We start from the raw sequence: 22,162 nt of genomic DNA on the forward strand, positions 1-22,162 counted from the left end.
TCCTAATTCAATCATTAAAAGTATTCCCTATTAATAATGTATATTTTAGTCATAAAATTTATAGGGCATCCTTACTTCCAAACTATTAAGACTGATTTGAACTGGCAAAATTCAGTAAATCATAAAGAAAACAAATGTCTTATTGGAGCAAAAGATCTATGAACAATTCAAATATGTTTTCATTTAAAAAACATAAAATAACTAAAAAGAATAACAAACCATGTAAATTGTTGATTTTAAGTACAATTAAAACAAAAATAACCATGTGCTGTTATCTCCTCCCTCATATAACTGCTGCTACAGTTTCACATTCAATCCTCTAAAACTAACTAAAGCTGACCAAGACAAAGAGGGAAAGGAGCAACTATTTCCCATGTAGAGAAACGCTCTCTAAATGAGGTGAAGTTAAACAGAAATGTTTGGGGCTTCTCTCCAAATCCCTCAGCACCTAGACAATCACTACAAACCTCTTCCTCATCAAATCCTAATGGGAGATAGAAACAATCCAATTTCATTAAAGGAAGCCTCAGAGGAATCTAAAGGGCAAAGTTACTCAATTAGCATTACATAACTCCCTGCCTCCTCCTGGTTTAGGTACCCAAGCTCTCAAGTCTATCAAATACTCCCAACAATTACTGTCCTTCATTTGAAGGATTTTTTTAAACCACAGGGAACAGGTAACTCCCTACTGTACCAGTCTACTTCATTACTTGCGCTTTTCCTTATGGTTCCTCTAGAACTGATGTCGATGTTCTCATACGTAGCACTCATGCTGAAATCAGAACCTGATTTAGAGAAGTAGCACAATGTGTTGTGGTGGAAGGAATATGGACTTTGGAATCAGACAGACATGGGTCCATACTTTAGTTCTAACACTTACTGCCTTATGACCTAAGTAAACTTCCTGAGCCTCTATATTCTCCCCAGTAAAAGAGTTGAATCCTCTTTCTCAATGGACAACAACTGATATTTAATGACATAATACATGTGAATTACTCAACACATAGGAGGGGCTCCATAAATGATAATCCCCTTCCTCTTAACTTTCTAATTAGAAGGCATTTTCTGAGGGCAAGGTACCTCTTCATTAGCCCTTATCTCCAGCTAATTTCATCAGACATTTTCACTGTGCTTTGTGTAACATGAAAGTCCCTTCCTACTAGTGGGAACACTATCTCTTGTCTGCCACCACTAGTGCATCCAAGAGGCAGCTATTACTGGGTTTTAAGAAAGAATCAGAAGTAGTTGGACTGCACACTCATGTCCATTAGCTGCATTATTCACAACAGATAAACGTGGAAACAACCTAAGTGTCCATCAATGGATCAATGGATAAGCAAAATGTGGTATATACATACAAGCCTTAAAAAGGAAATTCTGACATATGCTACAACATGGATGAACCTTGAGAACATTATGCACAAAAAGGCAAATACTGTGTGATTCCACTTATATGAGGTAATTACAGTAGTCAAAATCACAGAGACAGAAAGCAAACTAGTAGTTGCCAGAGGCTGGGAAGAATGGTGGTTTCATGGGTATAGAGTTTCAGTTTTTGGAGATGAATGGTGGTGATGATCGCAAAACACTATGAATGTATTTAATACCACTGAACTGTGCACCAAAAAATGGTTACGATGGTAAATTCTATATTATGTGTATTTTATCACAATTTTTAAAAATTGGGAAAGAAGTTTTTTTAGACTAATGGCTGACTAAACTTGACTAAATCTCGCATCAACACGAGAGTTAATCACATAATTGCAACTCTGGGGCATCAAGTTCTTTCTATGGTTCCAAATAAAATGCTATCTGAAAAGTTCTTACTGTCAAATCCTTCTACCTCCTGTTACATGACACAAACAAGCATCTTGTGCAGTTCCACCACCCTCAGTCTAATAAAGATAACAAGAATTCTGGCTGAGTTTCTCTCACGTCACCAATAATGGCACTAATAGCCGGACCGCAGAGGGATTTACAGAACTATTGCAGGCCCACACTTTGATTTGAACGTGTGCTTAGTAGTACTTGAATGAAAATGAATTCATTTCCCACAGAAACTCCCCAGATAAAACAAAAAACTTTTTGAAGGTTACAGTAAAAGGATACTCTAAAAACTGTATCCTATAAGGCTGATCCTATAAGGCTGGTCAACATTACAGAAAATCAAAGTCTGGAATAAATGGGGAAACTGAAAATAAAAATTTACAAATCTTCCTCACACCAGAAAACACTTTGTTATACTTTTTTTGTACTTAAAATACTGAGCCACCTCAAAATAATTTCCAGTCCAATACCTAAAATCAACTAGTCTGTAAGCATTGTGAGATGAACACTATAAAATGTAGTACAAATATGACTCTTTCAAAACCATTTAGCAGTAATAAAACTCACAAATAAACATAAACCTTTGCCTCAAAATAAATCAGCTAACCTAAAAAGTTTAATGTGTTCTTTTTCATTTCTGATGGCTTCCTCATCAAAATGTGCAGGGGAACCCAAGTATATATGCCATGGGCAAATACATGCAATAAAGACAGGAAAAAGTGAGAATCTCAACTCTGATGGCAAAAGTGAAAGAATCATTCAACTGCAGAAGGACCAATGTAAATTTGATTAATATAATCAAGGATCTGAATCAATGAAGTTCAAAATTTTATGCAGAGTCACCTTCTAGGCAATGAAAGTCCTAAAGACAATCAATGAGTCAACTAATACTTCCTAGGCATCAAATATGCCTCAACATATTGGAATGGGGATGTGGAAATCAGTGTCTGCGCCTCAGTGGTACTTCTGGTCTAACTAACGAATAAAGCACAAAATCACAACATGTAAGCAGACTGAAGCAGTAAAGGCACCCACCCAGAAGGTGAAAGACCAGAGCTCTAGTCCCAACTCTGCCCCAACTCACTAAGATGTCTGTCCTTGGGCTAATCACTGAAACTTCTACAGGACTCTATTTTCTCGCCTAGAATAAGACAGGATAATTTCTAAGGCCTCTTCCACTCTGGATCTATTAATTCAAGTTGAAAGACAAGGGAGAGGAACTGGGCCTTAAAGAATCGGTAGGATTTGAATTGACTGATGGGAGAAGGAAGGATATTGCAGAGAAGGAGTATGAAAGTACAAATGGACGGACACACCTTGTATGATTTCACTTATATGAGATATCTAGAGTAGTCAAAATCATGAAAATAAAAAGTAGAAGGGTGGTTGCCAGGAGTTGGTGGGAAGGAGAAATAGGCCGTTGTACAGAATTTAGTTTCGCAAGATGAAAAACTCCTAGCGATGTTACACAACAATGTAAATATAGTTAACTGCACACTTAAAAAATGGTTAAGAGGGTAAATTTTATACTATGTATTTTTTAACCACAATTAAAAAGAGTCACAGAAATTAGTCTCCTAGCAGTCATACTAATGCAAAAATATTTCAACTCGACTTCTAATGTCCAATTCTAATCCCTAAAATTCCTTTTTTCCCAATTAAAAAAAAAGTAGATGTGCGTTGCTAATGGTACATGGAGTCTCCCTCAACGGCAATAAAGCTGAAGGAGCATGTTGAGAAAACGAAGAAAGAGAAGACAATGCAAACACTAAGCAATAGTAGAAGATACAAAGCAGGCTAGTCAAACACAATCTAACTGTGTCATCCCCACCCACAATCTAGCCTAAGTCTCTAAGTAAAACTGTACAGAGGTTTCTCTTTACTCCAAAGATAAACTCTTCAAACTGCTTACAAGGCCCAGCACCCTCTGGCCCACCTCTCCAACCCCCTCTCTCACTAGATTCTTCTACACTCTTCCTGAGAGATACACAGATCTGTATCCTAAGTCCCCAGTCCTCTCCATGAGCCCTGCCATCACAGGGTCTTTTTGCCCTTGCTGTTTTTTCCGACTGGATCACTCTTCCCTTCCTGTGCATCCTTCAGATCTCAGTTCAAATGTCACTTCTGTGACTTCCCTAACTCAAATACTTGTCACAGTTGCAGTTTTACATTCATGTGATTAATCTGATTGCATCCGCTGAGGACAGGGTCATGCATGAATTCACTCTCCCTAATTTCCAATGCTAAACACAGTGCCTAGTACCAAGTAAGCACTCAAATACTTGTTGAGTAAGTGAATAAATGGGCACCAAACCTGTAAGAAAGCAATAAAATATCACAGAATGTCTGCTTAAGAGTTTGTGCATCTTCACAAATGAGTCTTTGGAGGATGCCCAAAGCAATTGAGCCTAAAATCCCTATTCAACTCTTACAGAAAAAATCAATTCAGATGCCTGTATAAATTTCTCTGGCTCTTCTATGTCTCTAAGCAATTGCTGAGCACTGTAAGTACTTAATAAATACCTATTGAGCTGAAATGAAATTATACTGTTTTGAATAATGGATTTTGATACATAAACTCCTATATTTTAGTCCCATATAATGTCATTTTCGAAAACTGTTCATATGTCTCAGTTTTAGCTCCACTGTCATTGGATTAATTATAATGTAGTTATCCAACAATGTTCAAATAAGGCTTAGAGTTTCCTTAGTCCCACTTCTTCAAACTCAGTTAAGGGAGGTTTTCAGTCTCTTGTATTTTCATATAAATTTTACTTTGTCAATTTCTGGGGGAAAAAAAGCCTGCTGGGATTTTAACAGAATTGCGTTGAACCTGTTTTCAAATGTAAATCAAAGATATTAACAACACCTGCCCCTACTTCGTCAACGTAGCAAATTTCACTTGAAATTCTTCCCAAACCTACTCAGTCCCAAGGAGAGCTCCTTCTGTAGACACAAAATCCAACTTACAAAATACTAAACGCACTAAAAACTGGAAAGCTAATTCCCAGTTAAAGGATCAGTTCAAAACGCTGGATTAAATGAATCTCCACGATCAACGAAGCAAATAAAGTATACCAGTTTGTAAAGCGCCAAGCGGCAGGCAAACACCAAGTATTACAATAAAGTGGCTGCTGTTCAAGGATCCTAAGGCGCCCCATCCCTGTCAACCCCAAACATCTGTATCCGGACCCATAAGAACGCGTCCACAGGTGACCCGAACCTCGGGAAGCGTTCTCTCTACAGCAATAGGCCCTGTTTAACTCTGCTTCTCCTCCCAGGACCCCATACTAGGCTACAAGGGAGGGCCGGCGGGGCTCGGGGGAGAGGAGACGGGCCTGGGAGACCGGGTGGGCTAGGAGCGTGGGGCGGGCAGGGGCGACGCCAGGGCCGGGGAGCGATTCCAGAGGCAGAGGGCACTCGCCCGGGGCCGCCGGCGCAGGTGCCCCCGAAGCGATACGGAGGCCTCGAAGGCCAGACCCGGGGTCGCTCCTGGGGAGGGATCGAGGTGGGGCGCGCGAGGAGGGGACGGGGAGGCCTCACCTTGTCTCCCGGGAGGCAAGCGCCGCCGCCGTCCCGCAGTTGCTAAGGAGAATGCTCTTCCGGGTCACGGTCGCAGAGTTATGGAGGCAACGGTGGCCGGGGGGGGCCAAAAGCGAGGCGCGGGGTGAGTGCGCGGCGGAGGCGGTGGTCTGTTGTACTTGCGCTGCGGCGGCCGGAGCAGGGCAGGGCCAGGCGGAGGGCACTCCCAACTGCTATGGCCTGGCCTCGCGGAGACGACTGGCTGTAACCGATGGCTGCTGCTGCCCGGTCCCCTGCTCAGGGGCCAGCCGCTGGCGGGAGCCCTCCCGCCCCTGCTCCTGAATGCCCCCAGCCCCAATCCTCAGTGCTGTGACCCGCCGGGCCGCCTCTCACCCAGCCGGCGACGCCTGCCCCAAACTTCTAGCTTATGGGTGTAGCCACGCCGGTCCTCTCCTGTGACAAGGTTTTACTCATCCTTGGATTTTCTCCACACCTGGTTAGTGAGCACCTGCTCAGGGCTAGGTGCAGGGCTGGCCCCGGGATACTGAGGGGGGCAACCCAGGCATGGTCCTGCCCTCCGAACGGATAGGCTAGGTGGGAGGGCAGGCAGGCAGTATCCTGCATATAGTATTGGGATGCGCAAGTGAAGGGAGCTAGGGGAGCCTGCCCTGGAGGCCTACCCAGGCTCAGGTGGGGAAAAGCTGATGGTGGAGACCTCAACCAAGTTAAAAGTGTAGGGAAGAGTGTTCCAGGGAAGACTGTAGGCTCGACTGAGAAACCCACTGAAAGGTCTGTACGCCCTGCCCAGGGAAGTGTGTAGAGAGGAGAGAATGGTTAAGGATGGAACCTAGAAAACATCAATATGGTAGCTGTGAACTAAGGAAGAGGAACACCCAAAGAGCAGGCAGAATGTTTGTTTGAAAGGCTGCTGAGGAGACAGCAGAAGAATTTCAGTAAGGAGGTGATCACCAGTGTAAAATGCCATGGGGATCCAGAGCCCGGTGGTGACCATAGAAAAATCAAGATTCAGGATTAGGTTGTCAAAGTTGTCAGTGGCTTGAATCTGTATAGTGAAGGAGTCTACCACCATATTTTCCTTGTTGAAACAAGGGAAAGAGATACACTAAATTGTTCCTGAATGCCTTAATGTTTTCAAAAGCACTGTCACAGTACTTGCAAATTTCAGGATTCCTCAACTAATAACCAATCTCCTTGAAGGTGGAAAATATTTGTTATTTAACCTTGCATCTACAGTGCCTGCCACATTCAAAGGCCTCAGTCAATGTTTGCCTAAAGAATAAAAGAACCCATGGGCCTCTGGTTTTTAATGTTCACACAGGTCCCTTCCAAACCCTCAGCAAAACTGTGATGTAGGCAAAACTTGTCTATTCAAACTGTAAAGAGTGGAAGAAACTCAGCAAGGACAGGAAGCAGAGGGTGGTAGAGGTCCAGGAATTCAATGGATGGGAGAGAGCCCGATAGAGCCAGAGATGGGAAGATCCAGAAGAAGAAAAGGACAAAGGATTGAAAACATAGTAGCTGGGCTTTCAGGGCCAGAAATGGGAGATAAAGCCAAAAATAGTTAGAAACAGGAATAGAAGAGGAAGGACAATTTTTGTACATAAATTGAACAGAGAGATCCCACTGAGATTGGACTGCTGGCAGAAAGTGCAGTGTCAGCCAGTGTGAACACTGCAGGGCTAGGTGGACATATCCCCGTGTCCTCTAAGTGAAGTGGGCCCTACACTTCCTCACATGGGCCAAAGGATAACCGCGGCACATGCTGGAGTGAGTTGGGATGAGAGGCTTGCCCCACAAGCATATCTCCATAATTCCAGTCCATTTCCATTATCACAAGTATTACAATAAGCTCCCCCCAAAAGAGAAATATTATTCTTCTCTGAGAGCCTAATAAATCCATCCACAATGGATGTGACCATACAGCCATGGAAGGGAACCATGAAATTCAAAATGTGTGGCTGAAGAGTTTAGAACACCCGGCATATCAGCCAAAGGGGCCTAGGAGTAACATCAACAAGGCAGGACCAGAAAATGATTACAATTTGGTAAAGGAAAGTTAACTGTTTTGGGAACAGAAGGGACAAAATTAACTTGTAACCTAGAAAAAGGAAACCCCAAATACATGAAGTATAACAGATAAAGCCTACCCCACGTTCTCCTGGCAGCCTTGAATGTAGCAAATATTCTAAAGAACTGTGTTCTGCTGAAGGGCCAAGGTGATGCATTAGGCTCACCTTGGCTAGGCTTCTGGGACATTTCAATGGTGCCTCAAGAAATAGAAATTTATCATTTCTATGAAGGGCATATTCTTAGAGAACTGCGGGGAATTGTGGGTGAACTCTGTACTTCAAGGGTGGTATGGGCATGGAAGTTTCCAGGTGATGTGCTTTGTCTGACTGGTCTCTGGATGACGGATGCCAATTAATGACTGAGGAATGCCCCCAAAACCCAAGATATGAGTGGAGGACCGGAGTTACCATGCCCTGTTCTTATAGGAATTGAGCCACCTGCTGCCTCCAGGAGAATTCCATTTTGGCATTAGGAGGAACTGTGTCTGAAATCTAAGTTTTGGTTGCCCCAGAGCTTTCCATACCAACGCTGATTCCTAACCACCACCATCTCCAACTTGAGCTTCCTGGGTACTAACATCCACCCAGTCACAAAGCCAGACACCCAGGAGTCACCCTTGACTCCACTGTCCCCCATCACCACACTCTCACCCTAAACAGCCCAGTCCAAGAACAAGTCCTGTAGACTGTGTCATTCCCCTCACCCAATTCCACTGCCACCAGTTACGGTGAAAAGAGCAGATAACCAAGCAACTCGGGTTCAGTAAGAAGTATTACAACCTCAAAGATGAAGCAAGGTGATAAAGGCAGTGTATGTGTGTGTGTGTGTGAACAGTGTAATGACCAAACCGCACAAAAACTTCAAGGAGATAAGATGAAATAAATTCATTCAACAACATGTTTTGATTGCCTTTCACATGCTAATTTTGCCTTAAAGGAAGTACAACATAATGAAAGGACTATTAAATAGGTTAAAGAAAAACCTAAGGTAGAATTGAACAAATTCCAACAACTCAAGTGAAAGAGTGCTTGCTGGCCTGGGGGGGTGACTTTGGAAGGCCCTAGATCAGATGTTGGGTGCATTATAAAGCCCATACCTGTGCAGGCAGAGTACTGTGGGCTGAGAGGGCTGTGGGTGAGCAGAAAATATGTCTCATCAACACCATATCAATTGTTCTTGGCCTCCTCAACTGCAGCAACTAGACCCACCCAGACCACTATTTCCAACTAAGGAATCTTAAACTTAGTTTTAAAAATTACATTTCTCTCATCCTTCTATCTTCATAGTATTATTTTTATCCTAACTTTTAAAAAACAAATCCTTCTAGAATATTCCCACTTTTTTGCCTCATAGGTGTTAGCCTTTACCTTAATTTCTCTTTTACCTACCAGCTCTTATTTAGATTTTCATCTTTTTAAATATTTTTAAACTTTATTGTATCAGGATTCCATCAACATATTAGTCTTAACTGTTTTCGGTTTAACTTAAAATTTTTTTCTAGTTCTTTGCCCTTTTGTTTCTTTTTTATTTCACATATGCTACTTTAAATGTGAATTTTAGAAAATTCTCTCACAATGCTATTTTTTCTAAATTTTTATTTCCACATCCTTAGCTTTAAATTTGTCTTAATTTTTATACTCTCTTATCGTCTTATTTTAATTTTTATTTCTCTGATCTTCCATCTTGCATATTTTTCTGGTTTTTAACTTGAAGTATACATATAGCTCAGCAACTGCAAATGTTATCTAACAATTATTACACTTTAAATGAGAAAACAAAGGATCATATTTAATTCACCAAATCCAGAATGCTTATACTTTGTTTTGTTGGAGAATTTACTCCAGAGGGAGGTCTTTATAGGACAGAATTTTACTTTTCTTCTGTGCCTTGTCTCCTGCCAGATACCAGCCTCATATGAAGCTAGAATAACAGAAAAGCCGCTCTCAAATTGCAGCTCCAATACAGCAGCAATGTGGCGTAGCACTTAAGACGTGGGGAACCAAATTGCTGGGTTCAAATCCAACTCCTCCAGTTACCCACAGTGTGACCTTGGGCAAGTTACTCAACCTCTCTGGGTCTCCGTTCTCCTCCCCTATAGAATGTGGGTGATTATGATAGCATCTCATAAGGTTTCTGTGAGATTTAAATGAGTCAATATATGTAAAGCACCTAGAACAGTGCCTGGCACATAGTAAATACATGTGTTTGCTAATATTGTTTAACAAGAAGTTATCCTATACAGTAGTCACTCTTAGGAGTATAAAATAACCAAGTATCTTGTAGATGATGGTCCTAACTGACAGAAGCAACTTTTATTCTTCCTCTCGGCGCAGACTCTGTAGCCTACCAAAGTTCTCTTTGGCACTTTCTCTTCTTAACCAAACCTCAATATTTGTTTTCAGATATCAGTACTCCTCCAAGGACTCATGTATGGGGTGGGGGTGGGGAATAATTTCAGTGAAGAGTCTGTTTCTCCTTTTCCAACGCCCAACCCTGATTGAGTCTCTGCATTCTAGAGTTCTAGAGAGAAAACATCTGATTGATTGGCTCAGGGCCAGCCTATGAATTGGGTTAGGGGTCTGCTGGAGCCAATCAGCTAAGCAAGGGAAACAGAATCACCCAGTAGAATTATGGCTACTCAGGTATACACCTTCCTTAGGGGCTGTGTGTGTGTGTGTGTGTGTGTGTGCACACATGCACACACACGTGCTCTTATTGGAGGGGAGGGTAGCAAAATTTCAATGAAGGGAGAACTGATAATTTTATGCACTGTATAGCCCATCTCCACAGATATGCATACCCTAGTCTGAAGAACAATGATATAACGTATAGTTGCCGTTAAATGTGACAACTGTATTTTTAAATATTTAACTTTTCAGAATGCCAAAATCAGACCAAGAGGATTTGACCTAGGAGGACTTGAAGAAGGTAAGAGAATGACAAAAATAATTCAGAATCTATTTATAAGAAAGAACAGTTTTGAATTAGAACAGATATAAAGAAATGTGTGCAGTCTGCTTTTTGTTGGATAAATGAAAATATAGTAAAACACTAGGAAATTGTTACATTTGATCTCACTTAAATGAATCAAAAAACACAGCGTCCAATAGAAATCCTATATTAAAGAGAAAACAAAGAATTTTATTAACTGAGAAGAATACAGAGTAACACATTTAGAACAATTATAAGATTATGTGTAAATGGACTAAATTCTCCTATTTAAAAAACAGAATCATAGACTGGATTAAAAAGACAAAATCCACACCTATGAATCTTGTTTTTTAAAGAAAAGGGAGATAGAATAATTTAAAAGCCTGGCTCAGATAAATCATGCTTACACAAAAGCAAGAATAGTAGGTCCCAGCTTGACTGAATAAGTTACGTTCATCCCAGGATTCCTGCATATCTGGGCATGCCCTGAACACCAGTGGCAGGACCCACTGGAAGACTGTTTACATGAGAAGCTAGCATCCTAGGAAAGAACCCCTTCTTCAGGCAAAGCCAAAGAAAAGCCCAAGGACAGCAGGCTAGTATAATGCTGTGTGCAGCAGGAAGGCTGCAGGGAAAGTGCCAACAAAACAATCTGTTTGGCCTAAGGCAGTCCTGCTCTTTAGCTTTTCCACAGAATGGGGCACCAGCAAAGAAGGGTGCTGTTGGAGCTTGCTGGCATAAACTCTCCACAATACTCCATTCATTGGCCCCAAACACAGGCTCTAACCCAGCCCCACTGAGGGATTGTCAGCAAGTCCCTACACCTCAGGGGCCTCCGTTTCTCTTCTACAAAAGGGTGATTAAAGGAACTGATCCAAAAAGGGAAAATTGAGAAATAGAGAGCTTTCTCAAATGTACATTAAGCTTTCACAAAAATTAATTGCAATTTTGAAGATAAAGATATTCACAATAGCAAAGCAAAGATTTTACACATACTTCCTCAGACTTCCATATGATAAAATTGGAGAGAAAGCCCATACATCACCTATATGCACATGACCAGGCAAGAATAGAAGAAAGTTCTGTGATGGAACGATTAAGTTGGAAAGGCCACACCAAATATGGGGATGTTATGTTAAAGACAAACAAAAAAGAGATACGGGTACACAGTTAAAGCTGTATTGAAGGAACTCTGGTATCTTTCATGCTTATGGTAACAAGAAAAAGGGAAAAATTATCAACTAAATCTACACCTAAATTTTTTTTAAAGATATAACAAATTTTAAAAGGAACAGTAACAAATATGAAATCAAATAAATTAATTAGATAAGAGAATATCTGCTTAATATGCAAAACAGATTAAAAATGAACTAATATAATATTTACAGACTGCTAGTATAGCAAATTAAATACCCAAGAAAATACAAGAGAAACAAAAATCTAAAGACTATATAAACATAAAAATGTTTCAGTTATTAGGAAATACGATTCAAAGCTAAAATCAAATAAATTTTAAAATTAAAAGGAATTAACAATTTTGAATAAAACCAACACAAGAAGAAAATTCAGAACAACAGGAAAAGATTAGCAAAAGGGAAGGTTCATAAGAAATATAGAAAACCTATTCAATGAAGATTTGTAGAATGACTGAGTGAATTTTTTGAAAAAAGCACCTAGACTTGATATTGTTGTCATTAACATTTTCAACAGCAAGTAAATAAACAAAAATTCAATTCATTTTGTAAGGCAAATACGTCCACTTCCTGCCTACCTGTAAAGATAAAGATTACAATACAAAAAAGTTTTAAAGTTTTTGCCTCATACATAATTTTACCACTTTTGCACATGTATTTTCATTTTATTCTATTACTGGTACCATATTCTTATGTTGCAGAGTTGTATACTGTGCAACTCTTTTACATCCCTTCTTTTACAAATTGTATCTTAGTATTTTCCATGTTTATTTTAGGGTTTTCTTTTATTTTTTTCTTTGTTATACAAATTATAAATGTTCACATGAAGAAGTAACTAAAAATTTATGAGTAGTTCCACTACCTAAAGTTAGATAGATTGTAGATTGGTAGGTAGTTGGATACGTAGTACATACATATATACATACAGACATACATACATGGGTAGGTAGGCATACATTTGGATTTGGATTGGAATATACTTTTAAAAAATTTTTAAACTGAAGTATAATTCACATAACATAAAATTCACCATTTTAAAGTACACAATTTAGTGGTTTATAGTATAGTCACAATGTTGTACAGTCATCACCACAATAAATTTTAAAACATTTTCACCACACCATAAAGAAATCCCATACCATTAGCACTCCCCATTTCCCTCCCATCCTTCCAGCCCTAGGCAATCACCAATCTACTTTCTGTTTCTATGGATTTCCCTATTCTGGACATTTTATATAAAAGGAATCATACAATACATGACCCCTTATGACTGGCTTCTTTGTCTTAGCATAATGTTTTCAAGATTCATCCACGTTGTAACGTGAGTCACTAATTCATTCCTTTTTATGGTTAAATAATATTCATATATATAACATATATGTCACATTTTGTTTATCTGTTCATCAGTTGCTGGTCTTTTGGGTTCTTTCCACTTTTTGGCTATTGTGAATAATGCTGCTATGAACATTCAAGTACAAGTTTTTGCATGAACATATGTTTTCAATTCTTTTAGGTATATATATAGTTGTAAAAGTGCCTGGTCATATGTGCTGGGTCATATCATAACAGTGCCATTTTACATTTCCACCAACAATGTATGAGGGCTCCAATTTCTCCACAACTTTGACAACATTTGTTATTTTCCATTTTTTAAATATAGCCATTCTAGTGGAGTAGTATCTAGTAAAGTGGCATCTTATTGTAGTTTTAATTTGCATTTCCCTAATGGCTAGTGATGATATTTATTGACCATATGCATATCTTCTTCGGAGAAATTTCCATTCACGTCCTTTGCTCATTTTTTTACTTGGGTTATTTGTCTTTTTATTGCTGGGTTGTAAGAATTCTTTATGTATTCTGGATTCTAGGCTCTTATCAAATAAAATGATTTACAAATATTTTCTCTCATTTGGTGTGTTGTCTTTTCACTATCTTAATAATGTCCTTTGATGAAAAAAGTTTTAAGCTTGGTGAAGTCCAAATTATCTATTTTTCCTTCGGTTGCTAGTCCTTTACGTATCATATCTAAGAAACTGTTGCCTGATACAAGGTCATGAAGATGTATACCTATGTTTTCTTATGAGAGTTTTATACTTTTAGCACTTACGTTTAGATCTTTGATCCATTTTGAATAAATTTTTGTATGTGGTGTGAGGTAGGGGTCTAACTTCACTCTTTTGAATGTGGTTAGCCAGTTGTCCCAATCTTCAAAACACTATTCTTTTCCCATTTAGTGATCTTAGCATCCTTGTCAAAATCAATTAACCGTAGATATATGGGTTTATTTCTGGACTCTCAATTCTATTCCATTGATTTGTCTACTTTTATACCAGTGCCACATTTTCATGATTACTGTAGCTTTGTAGTAAGTTTTGAAATTGAAAAGTGAGTCCTCCAGTAGAATATACTTTAACATTGTTTTGTTACTCTTTCACTTCAAAAACTTGAAAATATTCACATAACATGTCAACAAATACAATTCTATAGCATCAATTTAAATAAATGTGTAATATCCCACGTGAATTTTCCATTAGTTATTTGACTAGAATTACAGCATATTGTTAGATTCATAGGTTATTTCCAATACTTGTTATAATAAACAATTTAATTTCTACTTATTAGAGGCTTATCTTGGATGCTATAAATGTATTTTCTTCTGAGTATATTTTTTTCATGACTTCATCCAATTCTCTATTAAGACCTTCAATCCAAGTAACTTGTAAAATCTCTTATTAAAGTGTAATATTAACCATTTTCTGTCATTCTTGCTATAAACAATTTCCTGTCCATTTTTTCTCATTTATTTATTTTTTTAATTTATTTATTTAATTTATTTATTTTTGGCTGTGTTGGGTCCTCTTTGCTGTGTGTGGGCTCTCTCCGGTTGCGGCGAGCGGGGTGGGGCTACTCTTTGCTGCGGTGCACAGGCTTCTTATTGCAGTGGCTCCTCTTGTTGTGGAGCATGAGCTGTAGGCACGCGGGCTTCCGCAGTTGCAGCACGTGGGCTCAGTAGTTGTGGCTCACGGGCTCTAGAGCACAGCCTCAGTAGTTGTGGCGCACAGGCTTAGCTGCTCCACGGCATGTGGGATCTTCCCGGACCAGGGATCGAACCCGTGTCCCCTGCATTGGCAGGCAGATTCTTAACCACTGCGCCACCAGGGAAGTCCCTGTCTCATTTATTTTTAATTTACAGGAACGGAACAGCACCCAGGGCATCTTGCTGATTAGAATATTTTGGAAAAAAATGAAAACTGAAGGTAAGCTGATTCTTAATCTTTCAAAAGCGGCCTTTTATTCTGCTTGGGAGATATAAACCCTTGTTATTTTTCTGTATTTATTTTGCAAAGTAATACATTCATCTAGTGCAAAATTCAAGAGATACCAAAGAGTAGCCAGTGAATAAATCTCCCCCCATCCCTGTCCAACAGCACCCAGTTCCCCTGTCTGTTACCAGTTTCCTCCATCCCAATATCTATCATCCATCCATCCGTCCATCCAATTGACATTTTCATGGTGCCTGCTCTGTGTGAAGACAACCAGGTACAGTGTTCAGAGAGATTTGAATCCCATCTCCACCACCGACAGCCATGGCCTTGGGCAGACCACTTAGTCAAGTCTCAGTTTCCTCATCTGTGAAATGAGGATAAAGATAATCATCTCATGCATCATTGAGCGGATATATATAAGGTAACTGGCAGAAGTCTGGGTGCTGTGCATACCACTGTGAAGCCAGATTTCATGTCCTCAAGAGCTCTGTTCAAGCACCCCTCTTAGATCTGCATCTTAGTTCCCCCTTCTTGTTTCCCCCGCTTTGGATCAGGCAATTTTTGTGGCTGCCAACCTAGAATCTTTCATGTTCTCTCCTCCCACTGCAAGGAGGTCTGCCCACAGGGCCAGGCCCTGCAGACAGCCATGAGCTGGAAGCCTGGGGCTTTCTACTGCCTCATACTTTCCATGAGGATTTTTAACTAAATCCTCAAACATCACATTCACCAGTGTTATCTTGTCAGATGCTGTAAAAACGTTTGCACTTTTGTCTCAACATTATGGATGGCATGTGTTCAACCATGGGGAGAAAAGATAGACAATGAACTCACTCACCTTATTCAGGTGTCATAGTTTTGTTCTTCTTGAAGAAAAACAGTCACTGAACTCTGTTTGAAAATACTGGTCAACATCTTCCCTACCAGCTATGCCATCTGTCTGCAGAGAAGAGCAAGTTTTTAGTCTGAAAATACCCATATCCAGACGTGGGTTTATTTTATTTATTAATTTATTTATTTTCTGGCTGTACCTCTCAGCTTGCAGGATCTTAGCTCCCCAACCAGGGATTGAACCCGGGCCCTGGCAGTGAAATTCCCGAGTCCTAACCACTGGACCGCCAGGGAATTGCCAGTGGGTTTATTTTTTAACAAAGTGTTCTCACTGTGTCACTGAACACACTAAGGAAACACACTCTGGGGAGGGGCACCTTCGGAAGATGGAGGGCTTCTTGGAAGAGACCAAGGCAGGGAAGCTGGTGCGTTTGGGGGAGTTGCAGCCTGGAGGCCAGTCTCTCCCTCCATTCCTGCCTTTGGTTTCTTCTGCACAAGGGAACTGCTACCTGTGAGGTGACCAGGTTGTCTCCATACCAGTCATCCTCTGGAGGAAGCTGAGAGCTTTCCCCCCACCCCCAGCTAGGTCTCCCCACCAGCCCAATGTCTGGAGGTGTAGGCAGCCAGGCCCCAGAGGGCCCACCCTACCTCCCTTCTCTCCAGGCACAGTATAGATACACTTTATCTGGATCAGAGGAGCTGGACTAGCTCCACCCAGAACTGGGTTCTTAGTGAAATCTCAGCTGAAAATCCCATGGCCTCGTGTACCCAGTACATCCCCAGAAAGGCCTCCCAGGATCTAAGTCTTTAGATCTTTAGATCTTTCTCTTGCAACTGGCTGTGGGGGAGCCCCAAAGGGTCCATCTTCACAGCCAGGTGCTGTGACCGGTAAGACTGGCGAGGTGAGCAGGGAGTCACCGGGGCAGCAGCAGGAGGTATCCATGGTTACCTGGCTGTTCGGTATAACAGATGCCTTCTTTATATGTGCCTGTTTTATCCAGTTCATATATGGGAATTTTTAGCAATGCACTATTATTATTGCTTTAAATCTATTTGTCCGATCCAGATAGTTGAGACCTGCCTCTATAAATTTGGTCCATCTCAGAACCCCCTGTTCTATTTTTTTCAACCCATCTAGTCCTTTACCAGTAACACATCCTTCATTAGAATTTATAACACACTTTTGTATCTAGGAGGACATTTATGCCTTAAGACTTTTCTTCTTAAAAAACTTTTTGATTATTTTCATAAATTTATGGTTCCTGAGAAAATTTGGAATCAATTTTTCAGCAATCACAAAGATACTGAGATTTTGTTTGGAATCATGTTAAACTTATGCAGAACTTAGGGCAGAATTAACATCTTTATTATACTAAATCTTCTCATGGGGACACGTGATACAACTCTCCATGTAGTCCAGTGTTCCTTCATATCCCATAACATTAAATTATGTTTAATTTTTGATATGGCTATTATTATTGGGCTTTTTAGATGTATTTGCTGATGGGTTATTATTGTCATATAGGAGGGTATTTTATTTTTATTTTTTAAAATGTATTTTGTATGGGGCCACTTTTATATTTCCTGTAAATGATCACTTCACTAAACCCAATAATAAGAATTGGAAAACAGGAGACTATATTATCATTATACGTCAAGATATTGCAGGGTGGTGGTGGTGTGGTGGTGTGATGAATTGGGCGATTGGGATTGACATATATACACTGATGTGTATAACATTGATGACTAATAAGAACCTGCTGTGTAAAAAAATAAATAAAATAAAATTTTAAATATTAAAAAAAAAGATATGACCATATATCAACCCTCCAAAAAAACAACAAAAAAAATACCAAGAAAATAGTGAAAAACTATTAATACAATAAGAATATTTAGTTATTAGTCCAAATTTTAAATTAACACGTAAACATTAATAGTTTTATTTATGTCAGCAATAACTGATAATAAAACATAATTTTTAAAATCCACAGCAAGAAAACATTGTTTTTTAAATCCCATTTGTTATGGCCACAAAAACTATAAAAAAATCAAGAATAACTTAATAAAGATGTGTAAGACCTATATGAGAAAACTTTAAAGCTATGGAAAATGGAAAAGCACAACTTGTCCCTGGATAGGAAAACTAAATATTGAAAAGATGTTAAATTGCCTTAAGTTTATATGTAAATTCAAGAAAATGCCATAAAATCATAGCAGGATATTTGGTGGACTTGGGTAAATTTTTCTAAAGTTCTTCTGGAAGATAAATATAGAAGAAGAATAAAGAATTTCCTGAAAAAGAAGAGCATCTTGGGACTGATAGGCCCTACTAGATATTAGAACATATTTTTAAACCACAGTGAATAAAACAATATGGTCAGGAGTAAGCAGGCAAAGCAATAAAACAGAGTCCAAAACTTTACATAAGTATGTATGAGAATTCAGCATGAGAACAGTAAAAGTTTAAACTGGTGGGAGAAAAACTTAATGATTATGCTACAAAACTCAATAAATCGTATTGAGACAACTGGCTACCCATTTGGGGAAAAATAGTTGTATTCTTCACTTCAAACCCAAATAAATTCCAGAAAGAATAAAAATATAATTTTTTAAAGTATAATGTGTCAAAATTAAAAAGTACATACAAGCACACCTCACTTTATTAGGCCTCACTTTATTGTGCTTCACAGATACTGCATTTTTTACAAATTAAAGTTTTGTGGCAACCCTGCACCAAGCAAGTCTATTGGCACCATTTTTCCAATAGCATTTGCTAACTTCGTGTTTCTCTGCCACATTTTGGTGTCACAATATCACTAACTTTTTCATTATTGTTGTATTATAGGGGTCTGTGTTCAGTGATCTTTGATGTCACTACTATAACTCACTGAAGGCTCAGATGACGCTTAGCATTTTTTAGCATTAAACTATTTTAAAATTAAGGTATATACATTTTATTAGAAATAATGCTATTGCACAGTTAATAGAATACAGTATAGAATAAACATAACTTTTATGTGCACTGGGAAATCAAAAAATTCATTTGACTAGCTTTATTACAATATTCACTTTATTATAGTGCTCTGGAACCAAACCCACAGTATCTCTGAGGTGTATGCCTGTAATATTTCTATAATTTCGTGTTAGAGTCACTGAAGAATGAGAAGATTTTTTGCGTCTGGAACACTTTTCAAAATGTCAAGTGAATTTATCCTTTCCAGGGATGTAAACTTGTCCAAGGCATTGACTTACAATAAAAAATTTGGAGAGAAGCTCTGTTTTTCATAGGGACAATATCATAAAAAGGAGGTTTCTTGTGATTAGCTAAACTCAAAGCTCTCCGCCAGATAAGGTGAATTTTCAAAAGGCAATTACATCTCCAGGTTTTGTTCAATTTCAATGTTATGGAGGTAAGTTTATGGACTTCATGAATCCATTCCTATTTCCCTAAGAAGCATCAATTATTTTTCACCATACCAAAACCAACGTAATGGGAAAGCCATAGGCTTCGCCTGCTTGGCAGACAAGTAAGATCACACGTACATTCATGCCCACATTACCCTGGCTTTGGGACCTCCCTGCCTTGCCAGCAGGAAGGCCAGTTGATTCGTAGGTGAAACCTCCCCTAATATGTCAGGTCCTCCTGTAGTGCTTGGATATGTCCCTGAATCTGTCCTCCTGGAGCTCCTCCAGCTGCCTGCTGGGGAAGCAGAAATCCCGACAGTCCCTCAGGGACAAAAGACTTAACCACTTCAGGGCCCCACCCATCTCCACTCCCATCCTCAGCCTCACTCACTAGCTTTGGTGCCTCCAGCCCTGTAGCCCAAACGCCCGAGGTCCCTGGCTCTCCTGGTCACGGTGCAACTGCAGCTCCAGCCACAGGGAGAGCCCCAGCAGTGCCTCTGAAACAAAGTCCCTATACTAGTGCCTGATTTCTGCCACCTCTGCTGCCACCTTGGAGATTAACACTCCCACAGGGGTCCTTAGATGAGAAGGGAAGGGAGAGGCTGCCTCTCCATGTTGCCAGGGTGTCCAGGGAAAGCACCAGCAGCCCAAGGCAGCACAGCCTTTCCTGTTCACACACAACCAACCCCCCTGGTCCCACCCGTGGTGCCAGCAGGCTTGGATGACCAGAGATGGGAGTGAGCTCCTGCCTGGGAAGACTCAATTCCCTACACTGGGGCACAGAAACCCCAGTGTGACCTCAGGCTGGGGGTTGCTTTCAGGACTCCTGTAAGTCCTCGTGCTGGTTGTTCTCCACTTACTGTCTCGCCTCCCAAATCCATTCTCTTCATTCTCTGCCCTGCTCGGCCATGTTCTGGCAGTGACTGCTTTCTCTGGTTACAAGTACTATTGAAAGGCCCCTCTTTCATGTTCCAGCTCTCCGTCACTATCCCCTATTAATCCCTTTATCGTGAATAGTCCCCTCACTAAATTCTCCCAGTTAAACCCTCTGAGTTGCCGTGAACCTGACTCCAATGCCCCTCACCCCAGGATGCTTGGGCAGACAAGTGACTCCTAAAAATGATGAAATGGACCATCCTATCAGTAGAATAACTGAAGATTGAGTCACATTAGAAAAATAGAAAAATGTACCATTTCTTTTTTTTTTTAACTTCCCTCTTTTTTTATAATTTATTTATTTATTTTTGGCTGTGTTGGGTCTTCGATGCTGCGCGTGGGCTTTCTCTAGTTGTGGCGAGTGGGGGCTACTCTTCATTGTGGTGCGTGGGCTTCTCATGCAGTGGTTTCTCTTGTTGTGGAGCATGGGCTCTAGAGCACAGACTTAGTAGTTGTGGCGCACGGGCTCAGTAGTTGTGGCTCGTGGGCTCTAGAGCGCAGGCTCAGTAGTTGTGGTGCACAGGCTTAGTTGCTCCACGGCATGTGGGATCTTCCCAGACCAGGGCTCGAACCTGTGTCCCCTTCATTGGCAGGCAGATTCTTAACCACTGCACCACCAGGGAAGTCCCAAAAATGTAGCATTTCTTGCATGTCAGTGTTGCAGAGCAAATGTACACTGTGACCCAAAGTTGGACCGCTGTGAGCAGTCAGGTTCTCTGTGAATTGGCCACTCTGAGCCCTCTCGTATTCTTCATCACTCCATGAAGAGATTTCAGGTCCATACGATTGTTTGTCACCCTTCACTAATGCTGTCTCCTTGGCTTCGGCTCCAGGGGCAGAATCTAAACCCAGTTGCTCAGAGAGGAGCCCAGTTCCTCACACAGATCTGGAGTTTGCTCCTTAACCCGCAAGTCCCCAGACCAGGCTGTTTTGGTTACAGAGACATTGATCAGATATAATCTCAAGCGGAGTAAAACGGTTGGATTCTGCCCTCCTTTGTCTTTAAGTTGTACTTTAATGACTTGATGTCTCTTTTAGAGAAGCTGGATGCTCACCTCTCCCAACTGCGACCCACAGAATACTGCACTAGAGAAAGTGAAAAGTTACACATCCTCCTGTGACGTGGACTGACTGCCATGAGTTAGTATGGACTTAGTAAATGGTGAGAGCTGCTACCTAAGTACTGCCAGGAAGAGATGGCTAAACGTCAGTAATTTTAAAACATCATGCTTTCTGGACAAAGTTTTCTCAACTGATGACAGGCTTGTAGCTAAACAACTTAATAAAGGAATTCAAAAATTTTAATTACTGGGTCTAGCAGTGTGTTCTGTAAATAACACTAGCCTGGAGGTTTCATCAAGAAATAATAATTGTCTAAAGTTAGATGTTTTATGTTTTATTTGGAATTTTTAAATGATTGTAGTAGGCGATTGGTAACACCTGCATTAAAATTTTCCATATTAAAAAATAAAGCTGGATCCCTACCTCACACCTTAATAAATTCCAGATGGGTTAGAAGTAAAAACGTACACATAAACCAACACATACAAAACTCCATAAAAGTACTAGGGAAAAGAGTGATGTTTATTTAATCTTGGGAGGTGAAAAGATAGACCTTTCTAAAAATGACACCAAAGCTAGAAACCATTTAAAAAATATGATGGATTTGACTATATAAAAATCTGAGACTTCCATATGGTATTCACATGTATTTAAAAGTCAATGCAGAAACTGAGAAACAGCATTTTGACATGTGAGAAGCAAAGGCATAATGTTCCTGATATATAAAAAGCCATTACAAGTCAGTTAGGAGTAAAAGAATACTCCAGTAGGAAAATGAGCAATGGATATGAAGTGGAAATTGACCAAACTTTGCAAATGGCCAGTGACTTCATGAGAGGATGTTCAACGTTACCTGTAGCCGAGGGAAGATTTAAAGAAGAAGAAAGGAAAAAGAAAACCACACTTGCCACCACCACAGCAAAACTCCTGGGATGGTCTATCCTTAACCACCAGATGAACAAAGGTGCAAAAGATTGTAACACCCAGTGCTGGGGAGAGTTCTGAAAAGGGCTTTTCACACTGCTGGTGGGAAGGGTGTAAGTATATACAACTTTTTGGAGAGAAGTTGGTCAATATGTATCAGAAACCTTTTTAAATGGA

The 22,162-nt window shown here is 40.1% G+C and overlaps 1 protein-coding gene and 1 long non-coding RNA gene across 18 annotated transcripts in view; one reads left to right on the top strand and one right to left on the bottom strand.

Moving 5' to 3' along the window:
- Positions 1-5,508, bottom strand: part of DIS3L2 (DIS3 like 3'-5' exoribonuclease 2) — a 373,682-nt gene extending 368,174 nt beyond the window's left edge. For all 17 annotated transcript variants that reach the window (XR_012332932.1, XR_002173993.3, XR_002173994.3 and 14 more), the window contains exon 1: positions 5,371-5,508. The gene's annotated coding sequence lies outside the window, so the exon portion shown is untranslated. The remainder of the gene's footprint in view (positions 1-5,370) is intronic.
- LOC109548013 (uncharacterized) lies at positions 5,505-21,298 on the top strand. The gene is made up of 4 exons (XR_002173996.3): positions 5,505-5,845; positions 10,320-10,368; positions 14,758-14,821; positions 21,038-21,298. It is a non-coding gene; the product is annotated as an uncharacterized lncRNA (long non-coding RNA).
- The last annotated feature ends 864 nt before the right edge of the window (positions 21,299-22,162 follow it).

The sequence above is a fragment of the Tursiops truncatus genome, chromosome 7 (genome assembly GCF_011762595.2).
Source record: "Tursiops truncatus isolate mTurTru1 chromosome 7, mTurTru1.mat.Y, whole genome shotgun sequence".
Taxonomy (NCBI): Eukaryota; Metazoa; Chordata; class Mammalia; order Artiodactyla; family Delphinidae; genus Tursiops; species Tursiops truncatus.